This window comes from Oreochromis aureus, linkage group 20 (assembly GCF_013358895.1).
Source record: "Oreochromis aureus strain Israel breed Guangdong linkage group 20, ZZ_aureus, whole genome shotgun sequence".
NCBI classification, from domain to species: Eukaryota; Metazoa; Chordata; class Actinopteri; order Cichliformes; family Cichlidae; genus Oreochromis; species Oreochromis aureus.
Genome location: NC_052961.1, coordinates 14,416,499 through 14,428,835, shown reverse-complemented (window position 1 = coordinate 14,428,835; position 12,337 = coordinate 14,416,499). Strand labels below are relative to the sequence as shown.

At 41.7% G+C, this 12,337-nt stretch overlaps 1 protein-coding gene across 2 annotated transcripts in view; it reads right to left on the bottom strand.

The window, feature by feature from the left end:
• fgd (faciogenital dysplasia) overlaps positions 1-12,337 on the bottom strand; it is a 51,364-nt gene that overhangs the window by 28,699 nt on the left and 10,328 nt on the right. The window contains exon 1 of one of the 2 annotated variants that reach the window (XM_031753714.2): positions 5,773-5,936. The exons of the other annotated variant lie outside the window; for it this stretch is intronic. The gene's annotated coding sequence lies outside the window, so the exon portion shown is untranslated. Of the gene's footprint in view, positions 1-5,772; positions 5,937-12,337 lie in introns of those variants that run through there. 2 annotated transcript variants of the gene reach the window in all.

The window sequence follows — 12,337 nt, the reverse complement described above, 5'->3', positions numbered from 1 at the left end:
TGTAAAAACATTCTGGTAATTCTGTAAATGTATTTGATCTGTTTTGCAACATTGTGCCAAAATGTAACCATTCAAATCTTTCCAACACATGTATTCACATTTTACACACTCGGCCACAATCATATTACTGCTTTTTTTGCCCCCTGTTACAGCCTCCGTTGTCAAAGTGATGCTGCACTAGTGGGTGAGGTGGAAGGGTGGCCACAACACCACCCTGCATCTGTTCCAGGCAGGATGGATGTCAGCATGCGGAGAGGAGTGTCTATAAGGCTGCTGACACATGAAGAGTCCCAGAGTGGGACATCCTTGCCCAGTACAGGTCAACGTGTTACCCATTCTGATTCATTCCTGGTTGGTCTAAGGGCTGGGTTGATGAAAAAGAAAGGATGCGGGCGTGGAGCTGGGTGTAAGCCTTATCTCCTCCCTGTGTGCTGTTCTTCTGTGCAGACTGGACTCTTCCCAACATACACACACAGAGACAGAAAGGTCACTGCACATTCAACCCTGACACATCTTCTTTGACGTAAGAATCATTTTCAAAATGTCACTTGGCCCCTGAAAGGCAGCGTCAGCAATGGGATCTCTGGAGCAAGAAGGATCCGAGGCAAGCAGCTTCTGTCAGTCTGCCTGAACCTCGAACACAGTGCCTCACACTAGCTGGCTGCAATTTCTTACTCACTCAAATGTGAAAACTGAGAATACTTTTAAATGCCAATGAGAAAGAAGCCTAAATTAACATTTTGTGTGTGAGAAGCCTTGCATGGAAATTTTTAAAAAATGAAAACAAGCTGAAGTTTGTCAAGGGCAGAAAAAGCTAAGACATGGGAGCGAGAAGCCAAGACACACCAAGAACCACAAGCAAACGAGTTCGCACAGAAATGACTGTACAGGGAGAGGCCTGTTATAGAAACCAGGTGTACACTAGACAGACCAATAAAGGCTCCTGTTTCCTCTGTAATGGCTCCAGCATTTTTCCTTACAGCACAGCACTACAGTGCTCAGAGCCGCATTCATTTACCCACACAGGAGACAGGAGGACCGCTAGGACCAGCTTCTTGTACACTGAGCTGCTAAGCTGGTCTCACTCTTTAAACCCAAAACAGAGATGCTGGCCTGCCGCTGCATGCACACACTTTTCAAAGCTCTCGTAAATCGTTTACCAAGATTTTTGCTATAATCCAACCTACCCTCTGAGCCTATATTGATTTACAGATAACAGACTGTCTCCTTTGGCAATACAATCTGCAGTCCTTACAGTCTGCTTTGTGCTTAACATGCAAGTCATGAGCACACAAGACATCAAACGATCGCTTCATGACCTTTATGTATACAAAATGCAAATCCAATTAAGGCTACAGCAAATGATTTTATAAGCTTAAATGTACTCATTATTTCCTGATTAACCCATAAAATCTCTCTAAAACAGCAAAAATCAACTTCGTTAATGTTCAGCTTCATTCCTCAAATATAATCTCTGCAGCCATTTCCACCATCAGCTTCCACTTGTTATATGCTCTCTTTAACATTAAGTATGTCTGTGCGAACAGGAAACAGCAAACTACAATCCATAAGAGCTCCACACACTTGAAATGATCTACCCCTGTTAGCTGTCATATTGTATATCACATGACAACTGGATAAACCAGAGCCCTTGTTAAATCTGTATAGAAAGAGCTGCAGAGAATCACCACTGCCCGCAGCAGGTAGCTCTATCCCACCTTTCATCCGTCACGTCTGCTAAACGCTTTAGCTTTTCTGTCATGGGGGAGTCTGAGGAGTGAGGCAAGGAATCATCGAAGACGGCCCAATTAGCGGGCTGCTGTTTCTGCTGCTGCTTGTGATCTACTGGCCAACATCAAAGATTAACCAGAGTATAAAAATCTTTTAAATAAAAAAAAGGTGTTGATCTAAATTTTAAAAAAAATTATATAGATAAGTTCAGATATATATATAAGATAAGTTCAAAATATTCATTTCCACATTTTACTCTGGAAACATGAGTCAAGCCAAATGACGTACAAAAATGGAAGATCACAAAGAAAAGCTCACTGTCTTGAAATTCACCATTTATGGTAGCTCCCACTTACTGCAACCATGAGTGCACAGGTACTGACTCTGCATTTTATGAGGAGACATTAACAACCCCCTCCGAAGTTAAGGCAAGAAGGGATTCACCAAATCCCATAAAAAAATATTTAAAAAACTGTCTGCTAACAAACAAGTATGCAAGCAAATGTGTATGTGTACCGTACATACACTCACACTATGCCCTGCAGGAGAAAATCATTAAATATCTCGTTACTGGCCTCTGGAAGCCATCTCATCCTTTCCACAGCAGTAGGAGACAACTACAAAGACAATTTAACACTGAAGCCTTTTGAGCTTTTGAAATACCAGGAGGCCACAGTTAGAGGCAAGTGGCCTTTTCTCCTGAAGGAGGTCAGATTAAAAGATGCAAATATTTCTCATAATTGAGTTTGACTAGGTTAGAATGTTGTTTGTTAATGTGTGTTTGTATGCAGTTTCTTTTTCTTCCTTCCTGTCTGATGCCAAAGTCTTGTACAAAAACAACACACACACTTCAGTAGAGACAAGAGAGCGCCTAACACTTTCCGAGTGACTGCCCCGACCAAATGGAGAAGTAAAACACAAACGCACACAAGCATATGCACGCGAAGGACCAAGGACACACATGATACTAGAAAGTAAAACACTTGTGTCTCCTTACTTCCAACCTTAAGAATGTAAACAAACATTTGAACTCAAAGTGAAATATCACAAAGGAACTGAGCTTTATTTAGATGCCTTCATGACACTGACAGCAGTACACTAATCCATCCTTATCTGATCGCTTGAAATTTCTTTTAGCTGATTCATATAATTATATATTACCAACACAGGAAATACCATCACCATCTAGACCCTAGGTGCCCCAGAATAAGAGGAAGTTGTGGGTATAATTACTAGGGTGATGGAGTACATTAATTAGGCTGACTGTTGAGCATGGCATTTGTGTGTATGTGTGAGTGTGTGTGTTTTTCTGTTTGCGTGTGGTCTGGTCAGTGTCACCACAAGTTCTCCAGCATCTCTGACCAATATAAGGCGCTTCCTTCCTCTTGATTTGACCAATAAATGGAGGAAAAACCACAAGTATGATGCTGAATTTTCCAGCTCTGGGATAAATAAGGCATGCCTCATCTTTATCAGTTTACATCGACATGACACAGATTAAATAATCAAATTTACTTCACATTAGCTTCACTCCGGGACAGGGAAGAATTTCCAACAGGTGTACAGATGCAGAGATACAGAGATCAAATCTAATGACTTCCACAGAATGGCTGCCCTCACAGTTACAGACCCACCCCTGTATTAAATACTTGTGGACACTGTGGGCTGAAAACCTTTCCTTTGGCTTATTTCTAGAAGTAAACCTAACCAGACACAGGAAAATGGGTGAAACATGACTCACGACTTTTTCCACTGCCCAGGGGTTCTGAGATTTTGCCTTTCACACAAGGACACACTGTGTGTGTCTTTGTGCGTTGGCCTTGAGCAGTTTCTACATGTCAGCCTAACCATAAATATCAGCTTATGGTGCTCACAGCTCCCCTATGCAACCTGTATGTTTTTAATTAGTCAATGTCACAGAGGAGCTGATTTGGCTAGTTTTTACCTTTGACCAATCCTCGTTTTCTCCTCAAACAAATAAAAGAGGTATGCGTTGGTTTTAGTAAAGCATCGGCAGCTTTTGCAGTGAGACTGTGTTACTTTGAAAGTGCAGAGAATGACATAGAGATATTAACCTGGAAAGAAAATATAGCTGCTCTCACACATGAAGTTTGGATAACTTTCAGAGAATCAGGTCAGGATAGTTTTTAGTTTTTCTGAAATGTAGCACACAGCAGAAAATAGCACACTACAGACCTATTTACACAACACTCAGTTTCGTTTAAACCCAGTCACACAGGCCAGTACAGAAACCACCTGGCAATGACTGGTTGCTAGGTAAAAATAACTGGTTACAAGTGGTTCTAAATGGTTGCCAAGTGTGCCAAGCAAATCAGCATCTTCGTAGAAACAGCGGGCAACCGTGGTAATCTACTAGTGACCAAACCAATTGCAAAGAGCTCCTCACTACAGCACCATATACCTCTTTGAGCCTAATTTCACCAAGCGATCGCCAACAACCTCCAGCAGCTCTAGGCCTGTGTGACTGGGGTCTAAACCCAACCAAGTATTTAGCGTAGTGGAAACAGATCTCAATCTAGTGCCAAGGACACCAAACACTGTCGACGTGAAGACTTGTAGAGCAGAGCACCAGTGTCAAAGTCTGCATCCCCATCTCCGACAACTTTCAGAGCCTTTCAGTTTCTTGTTTCTCTACTGACAGCGACATAAATTACAGGGTGTGAACTCTCATTATTTGATCATTTCCCCACCTATCTGCTCATTTTGGAAGTTCAAGGCGTAAAACTAAAAGAATCCTAAATATACTTCTATAAATATGTACTGTTATAATTGGCTTTCATTGTTATTTTGCCGATTTAATATGCAAAATTACCCACTTCAGGGTTCCAGTACCTACAGAAACGGAGATTACACTTGTCTTACTTACACTTGAATACATCTAATCACCATGATTGCATTGATGAATGAAAAGCCTGTTTTTTGGACTAATACCACCACCAATCTAAGCGGATCAGACCACTCTGACACCAGTCAAGCCTGTGGTGAGCCAGGAAATGTAAGCAGCTGTGCAACACTGTACTACAATACATACATGCCAGGCAGACTACATGGCTGCTTGGCTCAGCATCATCCCATTGATCTGGGTCAAGGGGTCGTTGATTAGACTGAGTGCGGCAGTCTCTAGGCAATGCCACAATGTCTGCCACACACTCAGCCTCAGCTCACACAGCTGCTACCAGTCGTCATAGAAACACTCAGACTCCCCTTTCCACAAGACACCTCCCCAGTAAGCTTAATTATATAGTTGCGCAAAAAAAAGAAAGAAACTGAATACAAACAGAAACATATCAGTGGAAAATAACAGACATCATACACAAGGTGGTGTCTGTGCAATCTGTTAAGCTTTAATCATCTGGGAAATTACTGTCATGCTGCCATGTAATGACATCACTGAGCTAGTAGTGGTCATCACTGTGTCACTTCATCCACTCCTTCAGCGAGCTTGTATTACCTGGAACTTGTCAGCTGAAAAGTCATTTCAGTGAAAAGTGATTAAAAAGGACAGTAATATCAAGTTGGCAGCGTTTGCCGCTCACTACATTATTCACCTCATATCACTTGTTTGAGGAGCCGGGGGGCTCATCTCTCACTCCTAATTACCCACTGCAGTGTGGATGAAAGAGAAAACCAAACAAACTCGAACTGAAAAACACACGTATACCGCCTTGCTCTCTGAAAAAGCACTGCGGGGTATCCAAGAACCAAGGCGGCAGAAAATCGCCCCCAATGTACGTACTCAATAAAACATGCAGTCTTGCATGTATATTTCAGAGGGCAGCGAGAATTAGCCCACATTCATCAGACAGCTAGAAGCCCACGCACCCAACCATAACCCAGACTGAGTTTTGGTTGGGAGGAAAACACATTAATTTTGTGAAGGAGCAGCAGCAGCAGAGGCAGCACCTGCTACACATACAAACTAAAACAAAAATGTAAACTAAATGCTGAACAAGTGAGCTCATGAATTAATGTTTGCTCCCACAAAGATATACACATGACGAAGCGACATCAGTAACTCACCGGCTAAACTCAGTTTGCCATCTACCTCCGATGTTTGCTCAGTTTTCACTCTCTGTCTGAAATCTCTGTCGCTCCTGTCGCCGCCTGCTGTGTGACAAACATATGAACAGTAAAAAGCAGAGTCCGATCTGCAGTAGAGAGAAGTCTGGATGTTTTCACGGCGCTCTCAGGGAGACGGCGTGAACGTGCTGCTGCTACTACTCCTGCTCCCTCATCGACTCTCCAACCACCACGCTGCCTCTCTTACTCATCCCTCTCTCTCCTCCTCCACTTCCCTCCCTGCTCCTCCTCCTATTTCTTCTCCTCCTCCCTCCACAGACTACAAACGCAGAGAGTGTCAGTGGACCCCCCCTCCCACCTACCCAAAAAAAAAAAAAAAAAAAAAAAAGGAAAGAGATGCGTTCCTCCTGTCCTACGCTCTCCCTGTCCTGATCCCCACACCATTCACAGCAGTGGGCTAAACAATGCCTCCGCCGCCACCGATCTGAAAGGAAGCCAGGAGCAGTTCTCAACCCGCAATAATACCTCCCTAACTGTCACCATGGAAACTAATGACGGCCCGGGTTGGTTAGGAGGAGGAGGGCTGGAGGAAGGGGGGAAAAACGGGGAGATGGAGAGGGAGGGGAGAGTTAAGTGAGAGTGGGTAGAGTGGAGGAGGGAGAGAGGAAAAGAAGCAGTTGAATGAAAGATGGGGGAAGTGTGTGTAAGTATTAGTGGGTGTGCCTGTAGTAGTTCAATGAGTGTGTGAAGATATAAGTGAGCTCAAGTGAAGGGAAGGTGAAGGGAGGATATTCTTCAGATATTTGCTGGAAACACCAAGGGGTGTGGCAACAAACACATTTTTTTGCTAATGACATTAGAAAATGATCACAAAAAATACTCATAAAAAGGTTCTTTTAATTGCTTGATTTATCCTGTAAAGAGCCCAAATGCAGAGTTATTGAAATTTTAATGATATTAAACACAGAAAGGTGGAAAATATTTAGATTTGTGCATTTCTATTCTTGTTTAAATTACTCAAACTGTTGCTCGAACTGTTCTACAATGTTTTTTCCCATGTAAATATTCTAGAGTTTCACTCACATTTGACAACCTCAAATTATCCATTATATAAATACTGTTATGAACTGACACCTTCAGCACTATTGCAAAAACCCCCCCAAACAAACATCATCTGTATTTCTGATCATTTGTATCTCTCGGGGAGCAGCTTTACCACAAGTCTCTGGGGAGTACATCCGTGTCCCTGCGTGACTTCCCCCCACAGACATGTGGATCACAAAAGCTGCCAGGATGACGCGCCCAAGCTGCTCGAACCCTCTTCATATGCACATATAATTACAACCACCCCCTTCCTCCGTGTCTCTCCGTGTTCCCCCTCTACACACCCAATAGTTGACATCAGCCTGAAAGACGGGGTGACATTGCCCGACACCGGCTGTGAACCCACAGACAAATGCCACCGATAACCATGGAAACACTGTTGGAAAACCCTCGGTTTAAAACGATAACAGGGCTTTAGAGCCGAGTGTGACGAGAAGAGCGGAAGAGATGGTGAACGTGAAAAGGGGGATGGGTGTCTGAGTTCGATTTAAATTCAGAAAACGAACGGTTTTACAAACTGGAGGGGAGTTGAGAGTGGCTCAGAGTGGGTTAAAATGGGTCCCGATTGATCCTCTTGTATTCATGGTGAACGGGCAGTAAATGCATGCTCCTTTGCAAACCGCCTCACCTCAAGCAGCTTATTCTAGGCCACCTCTAGCTGAACTGGGTGAAATTCTCAGCATAGTGAATTATGCATCATGCTGGACGCTGGAAGAGGTAATGCTCTCCGTGGCATTAACATCCGCTGCTCAACCCAGCAGACCTGACGAGGTGAAATCTTTTCACAGGAGGGAAAGAGCAGATGGGGAATCAGTGCTGCAGCCACCCTGCAGGGCAATCCGAAAAGGGGAAAAACCCATTTCAAATTAGAATAGAGCCTTGCCTTTGTGGGTTATCTAATGAGGCATGGTGCTCATGCCCCCTCTTTAAACCAAAGACAGGAATGTGAGCTGTGTGTTAGGGAGGAATGTTGAACCTCTCGCCATCTTGCTGCGTTTTTCTCACTAATCGAAGGCTGAATTCACGGCTCAGACCAGAACCTGCTTTTAAAAAAGGAGCAAAGAGATGACTGATTTTCATTTTATAGGCTGGAATAACCTCATTTAGATAGAGATGAATTCCCTTGCATAGGATAGTGATACAGCAAGCTGGCACAGCTCTTCTTCCCTTCTGTCACCCTTTATTACGCTCACTAATTACAACAACAATCTTTTTCCATCTGTCCACAAAGAGGAACCTTTGTGTGATTATTTAGTCTCTGTCACACATTAAAAAAACCACTGGAATATTGACAACTAGCACTAGTCTAAATCTTCTTCGCTCTACTGACCTAAACACAGCATCTGTCACACACATCTGTCCAACAGGATGACCAATAGCCTAACACACACTCCACTCCATCAGTGTCTTACTGGAAAATATCACTCAACTGAGTATATTCAAAGGAACATAAGGATGTTTTTTGTGATTTAATAGGAAAAACATGAAGGCCAGTCGGGGAGAAAAGCCCTGCCAATAACATGTATGTTTTTCTTCTGGGCTGTAAGAAAATGTAAATGTGAAGTTGTATGCAGTAAATGCCAATGACTATTTTTTTCTTCATTAATTTAGTATTGATATGATTGGGTTTTTTCAGTTATTTTACATAATTGTTCTAGATGTGCAAAATAATTTCCAGTGATACATCTGGTAGGCATTTATTTTGCAGTTGTTTAATGTCAGACAACACTGCATTTCTATATCCATGCACTGCAAGGAATAGAGGAAGATATCTTTTTAAAATCATGGCAAGCTAACAGTTTAATGTTGCCAAATCTAGCTACCAATGCTATCGTCTGTGGACGTACAGAAACTTGAGTATGTTGTGTACACTCCTGCAGTTCACCACCTGCTGATTTCTACAAGACATCCACAAGAATGCAGTCAACAATAAGCAAAACAAAGTATCAAAGCTGTTTGAACGCCTGCCAAAGTTCTGTCAATGTACTTTCAAAGGACTGTGCTGAATTTAGTCTGCACAAACACACACTGATTTTCCCCATTGTTTCTAGTTCTGGACAACAACATGCACACTGAGGACTTGGCCCAGTTAGAGTCAGAGAGGACTCGCTACACAAATCTACATACAGTATATAAATGAGCATATTTTAAATAGTTCAGATCAATCAGTGAGCTGTTGCCATCATGGCACACTTGATTGCACCCTGCAGATGGTAGCAGGAAGGAGGACACTGTGGTGTTGCCATGGAGGCAATTCACATTCCGCAGCATGTTGACCAGACTCCAGGATTTTTCCAAACAGTCCTCACATAGAAAAAAAACGCAAGCACATATGAATATGAATAAATCTACTCCTCACCACTAGCAAACAATTAGAAAACACACACGGGTGTGAAAGCTTGAGCTGAGAAAATTGAAATCTTTCATATTCTCACGTCCCTGAAGGTCCTGCGGTGCCAGGAAGACACAACAACTAGAGAAATCTCAGCAGAAGATAGAGGTTGAGGAAGGACACAGCGTTAGTCTTCCGCTGTTACTGATACACATTCACCTTGATGCGGTAAGCCTCCGGATCAGCTTTCTCAAAGGGGAACTGCACTCACAAAGATTCAATGGAAGGATCAATTAGAGCTTTCAGATTATAGTTATGAGTACAGACAGTTGAGCTCATGTGTCAGATTTTGTTGGTATACGTCTCTTAGTCTTGTTCAAAAGCTACTTGAATGGGCATTTCCAAATATCTGTTAGCTCAAATACTGACCCTGAAAACCACCTTGGCCTTAAGTCCTTAAACATCCTCAAACAGCAACAAAAAATCAAAGAGATGTTTTAAATTACTCTAACAAGCACAATGTCATCCCTCCTCTCTTAGGAGTCAAAGGCTCTCTTTAAAGAAGAGCTCATTAATATTTCACCCAGAGGAGAATCTTTTAATTCATTATTAATATTTAAACTTATCTCCAGGAGTGGAGAGGTCTTATCTGAATTACAAAGAGGCTGGAGCCCAGCATAATCCATGTATCTATGTTAACCCCCCCCAACCACAGACAGAAAGACGATGCACTAGAACAGCTGTTACATTCTATTAAAACTGCAACAGATGGAAGTGGGGAGCTCTAGAAAGTATATTTCTGTGCTGGTCCCATGATGTCTGAGGGTGCCTGGCCTTAGGGCGTGTTAGCAGTTGTGGGTGCACAGCAAAGAAGGAGGGGAAAAAAAGGCGAATAGTTAAGATACTACATTCCCAAAATGAATGAAAATAGAAAAAAAACCTGTAGGGAATGTTTATGCTAAACTGGAAATGATGTCTAAAATAAAAAAGTCGAGAAAGAAATCTATGATTTAGCACCAGCTTTTATTAAACAATATTGTTGCACTTAAAATGTTATGTTGTTACAGATTATGTAATAATACAAAATATATTAATAAAAATTAAGGCAGACCGATATTGGATTGTTAAGACTAATGTCAATATTAGGTGATATTTGGTGACTCCAGTATATCAGGCGATATATTTTTATTTACTTTTTACAACTATCCAGTCACCAAACATGAGCCAATTTCCTAATATTTGAAGGGTGTTTCTCCTGTTTTGCTATTATTTATTGACTCATTGGTCATTATAAATACTGATTATCCAACTGTAGTGGTTTATAATATCAGCCGATATTAGCAACAAATCCATCAGGTTTTAATACAGATTATACTGCAAGAAGATAGAGATTCACCAACTGTTTGATGACATTTTAAAATCTGTATCACGGCAACATTGGATTAACGGGATTTGTCACTTTATTAGTACCTATATTTACATAATTTATGCACATAACACAGGGTTGTGTGTTGGCCCTGTGCAGTGCATTGCTGACGATCTTCTACATGAAGTAGCTGTGTACTGTCACATGAGATCAAAAACAAGTGGAACAACAAGTCTATGGATTACCCCTGTTTTGTATCTGTGCTGTTGTTGGTACTTTAGCTTCCCCCCTGAAGACAAGTCATGACAGACAAAGAAGTCTTTATAGTCACGTGTAAACAAGTGCTCAAAGAAATTAAAAATTTCAAATGAAGTCACCGCTGTGCTGTTCATGCATGACTTCTTTTTAGTTGTTGTTTTTTCTTTTTTGTCCTTCTTCATGGTGAACTCCATTGCAGCTCCCTTTCTAGTTCAAGCTAACTTTTTAACCGGTGATCAACATCCCACCTATGCACAGTGTTTTTTAAAGGACTACAAGCAAGCACATTGGTTGCATACCCCAAATCCATCACTCTGCATAGCCAAAGACAAATGCCGTATCAATTTTTCTCTGGTTTTTCTCCTCTGGTTTCTGTTTTGCTGTGTGTGATGTGATGCAGGCCATACAGAGACAAGCAGGTTAAGTGAAGCTAGCATTACTTGGGTTGAAGACATCATTATGTTGCTGTAAGTGCAAACACAGCCTCCCAACAATTGTCAATGCATCTAAAAATAAACATCTGAAAAATGTCTTTAAAAAAACCTACATTTTAAAAACAAGAAAGGAAAGATGCTTTAAAGCTAACTGGTCATCAACTTCAACAAACATTCATAACATTCTGGCCGTGTAAGATCAATAAACAGTGCTGAAAGACATGTGATTTGTTTCCAAATACCACGGCAGTTATTTCTATTGTGCAACAATGCAGTGCGTTGTTCAGGTTGCATGTCCTTGATTATGTTAAGGTGTGATGAAAGCATACAGCCCTGTGATGGTTTGCAACTATTAAAAGGTGTGATTGTGTGCATGTGTGTATATTAGGATGCAGTGCACACGCAAGTTTCTATCCACCCACGATGGGTTTGGTCATCTGACGAGCTGCAGGCTCATCTCTCCCTACAGCGCCCAGATGGCCTGTGATTATGCACGGCTCAGTAGAGATTACAGTGCAGCAGAGATAGAAAGAGAAACAGAGAGAGTCAAAATAAATAGTTCAAATAAGGAAAAAAGTTGGCACAAAATGAAATGAAAACATGAGGTATGTGAGGTCAGACAACTAGGGGGAGGATGATGATGTGGTGCAACTAGCTTCACCCAGCACAACAAACATGCAAAGCAACGTCACAAACAACCTTGTTGCCAGGCATAAAACTGCAATAATATGAGCTCAATTTTCAAGATCTGCATCATGTTTAAGATTGTGTGTGTGTTTATGTCAAATGAGAATGTCTCTAGCAAGCATTAAGACAAGGGCATTTGTCACCAGTAGCTGTGTGACATGATGGATCGTGCACGTGCAAGTAAAGCACAGCCAAAAGGGCGATGTGAAAAATGATCGACGCTTCACTGAACCAACACCATTTAACTCTTGATGTGTTTATCGTTACAGTCTCACCTGGAAGATAATGTATCAAATCTGCTCAACAAGTCTGTCATTTAGAATCATACAGTTCAACTGCCTCTTTGCATGTTTGTGACCCAAAATATAAAGCAGTTATTTACAT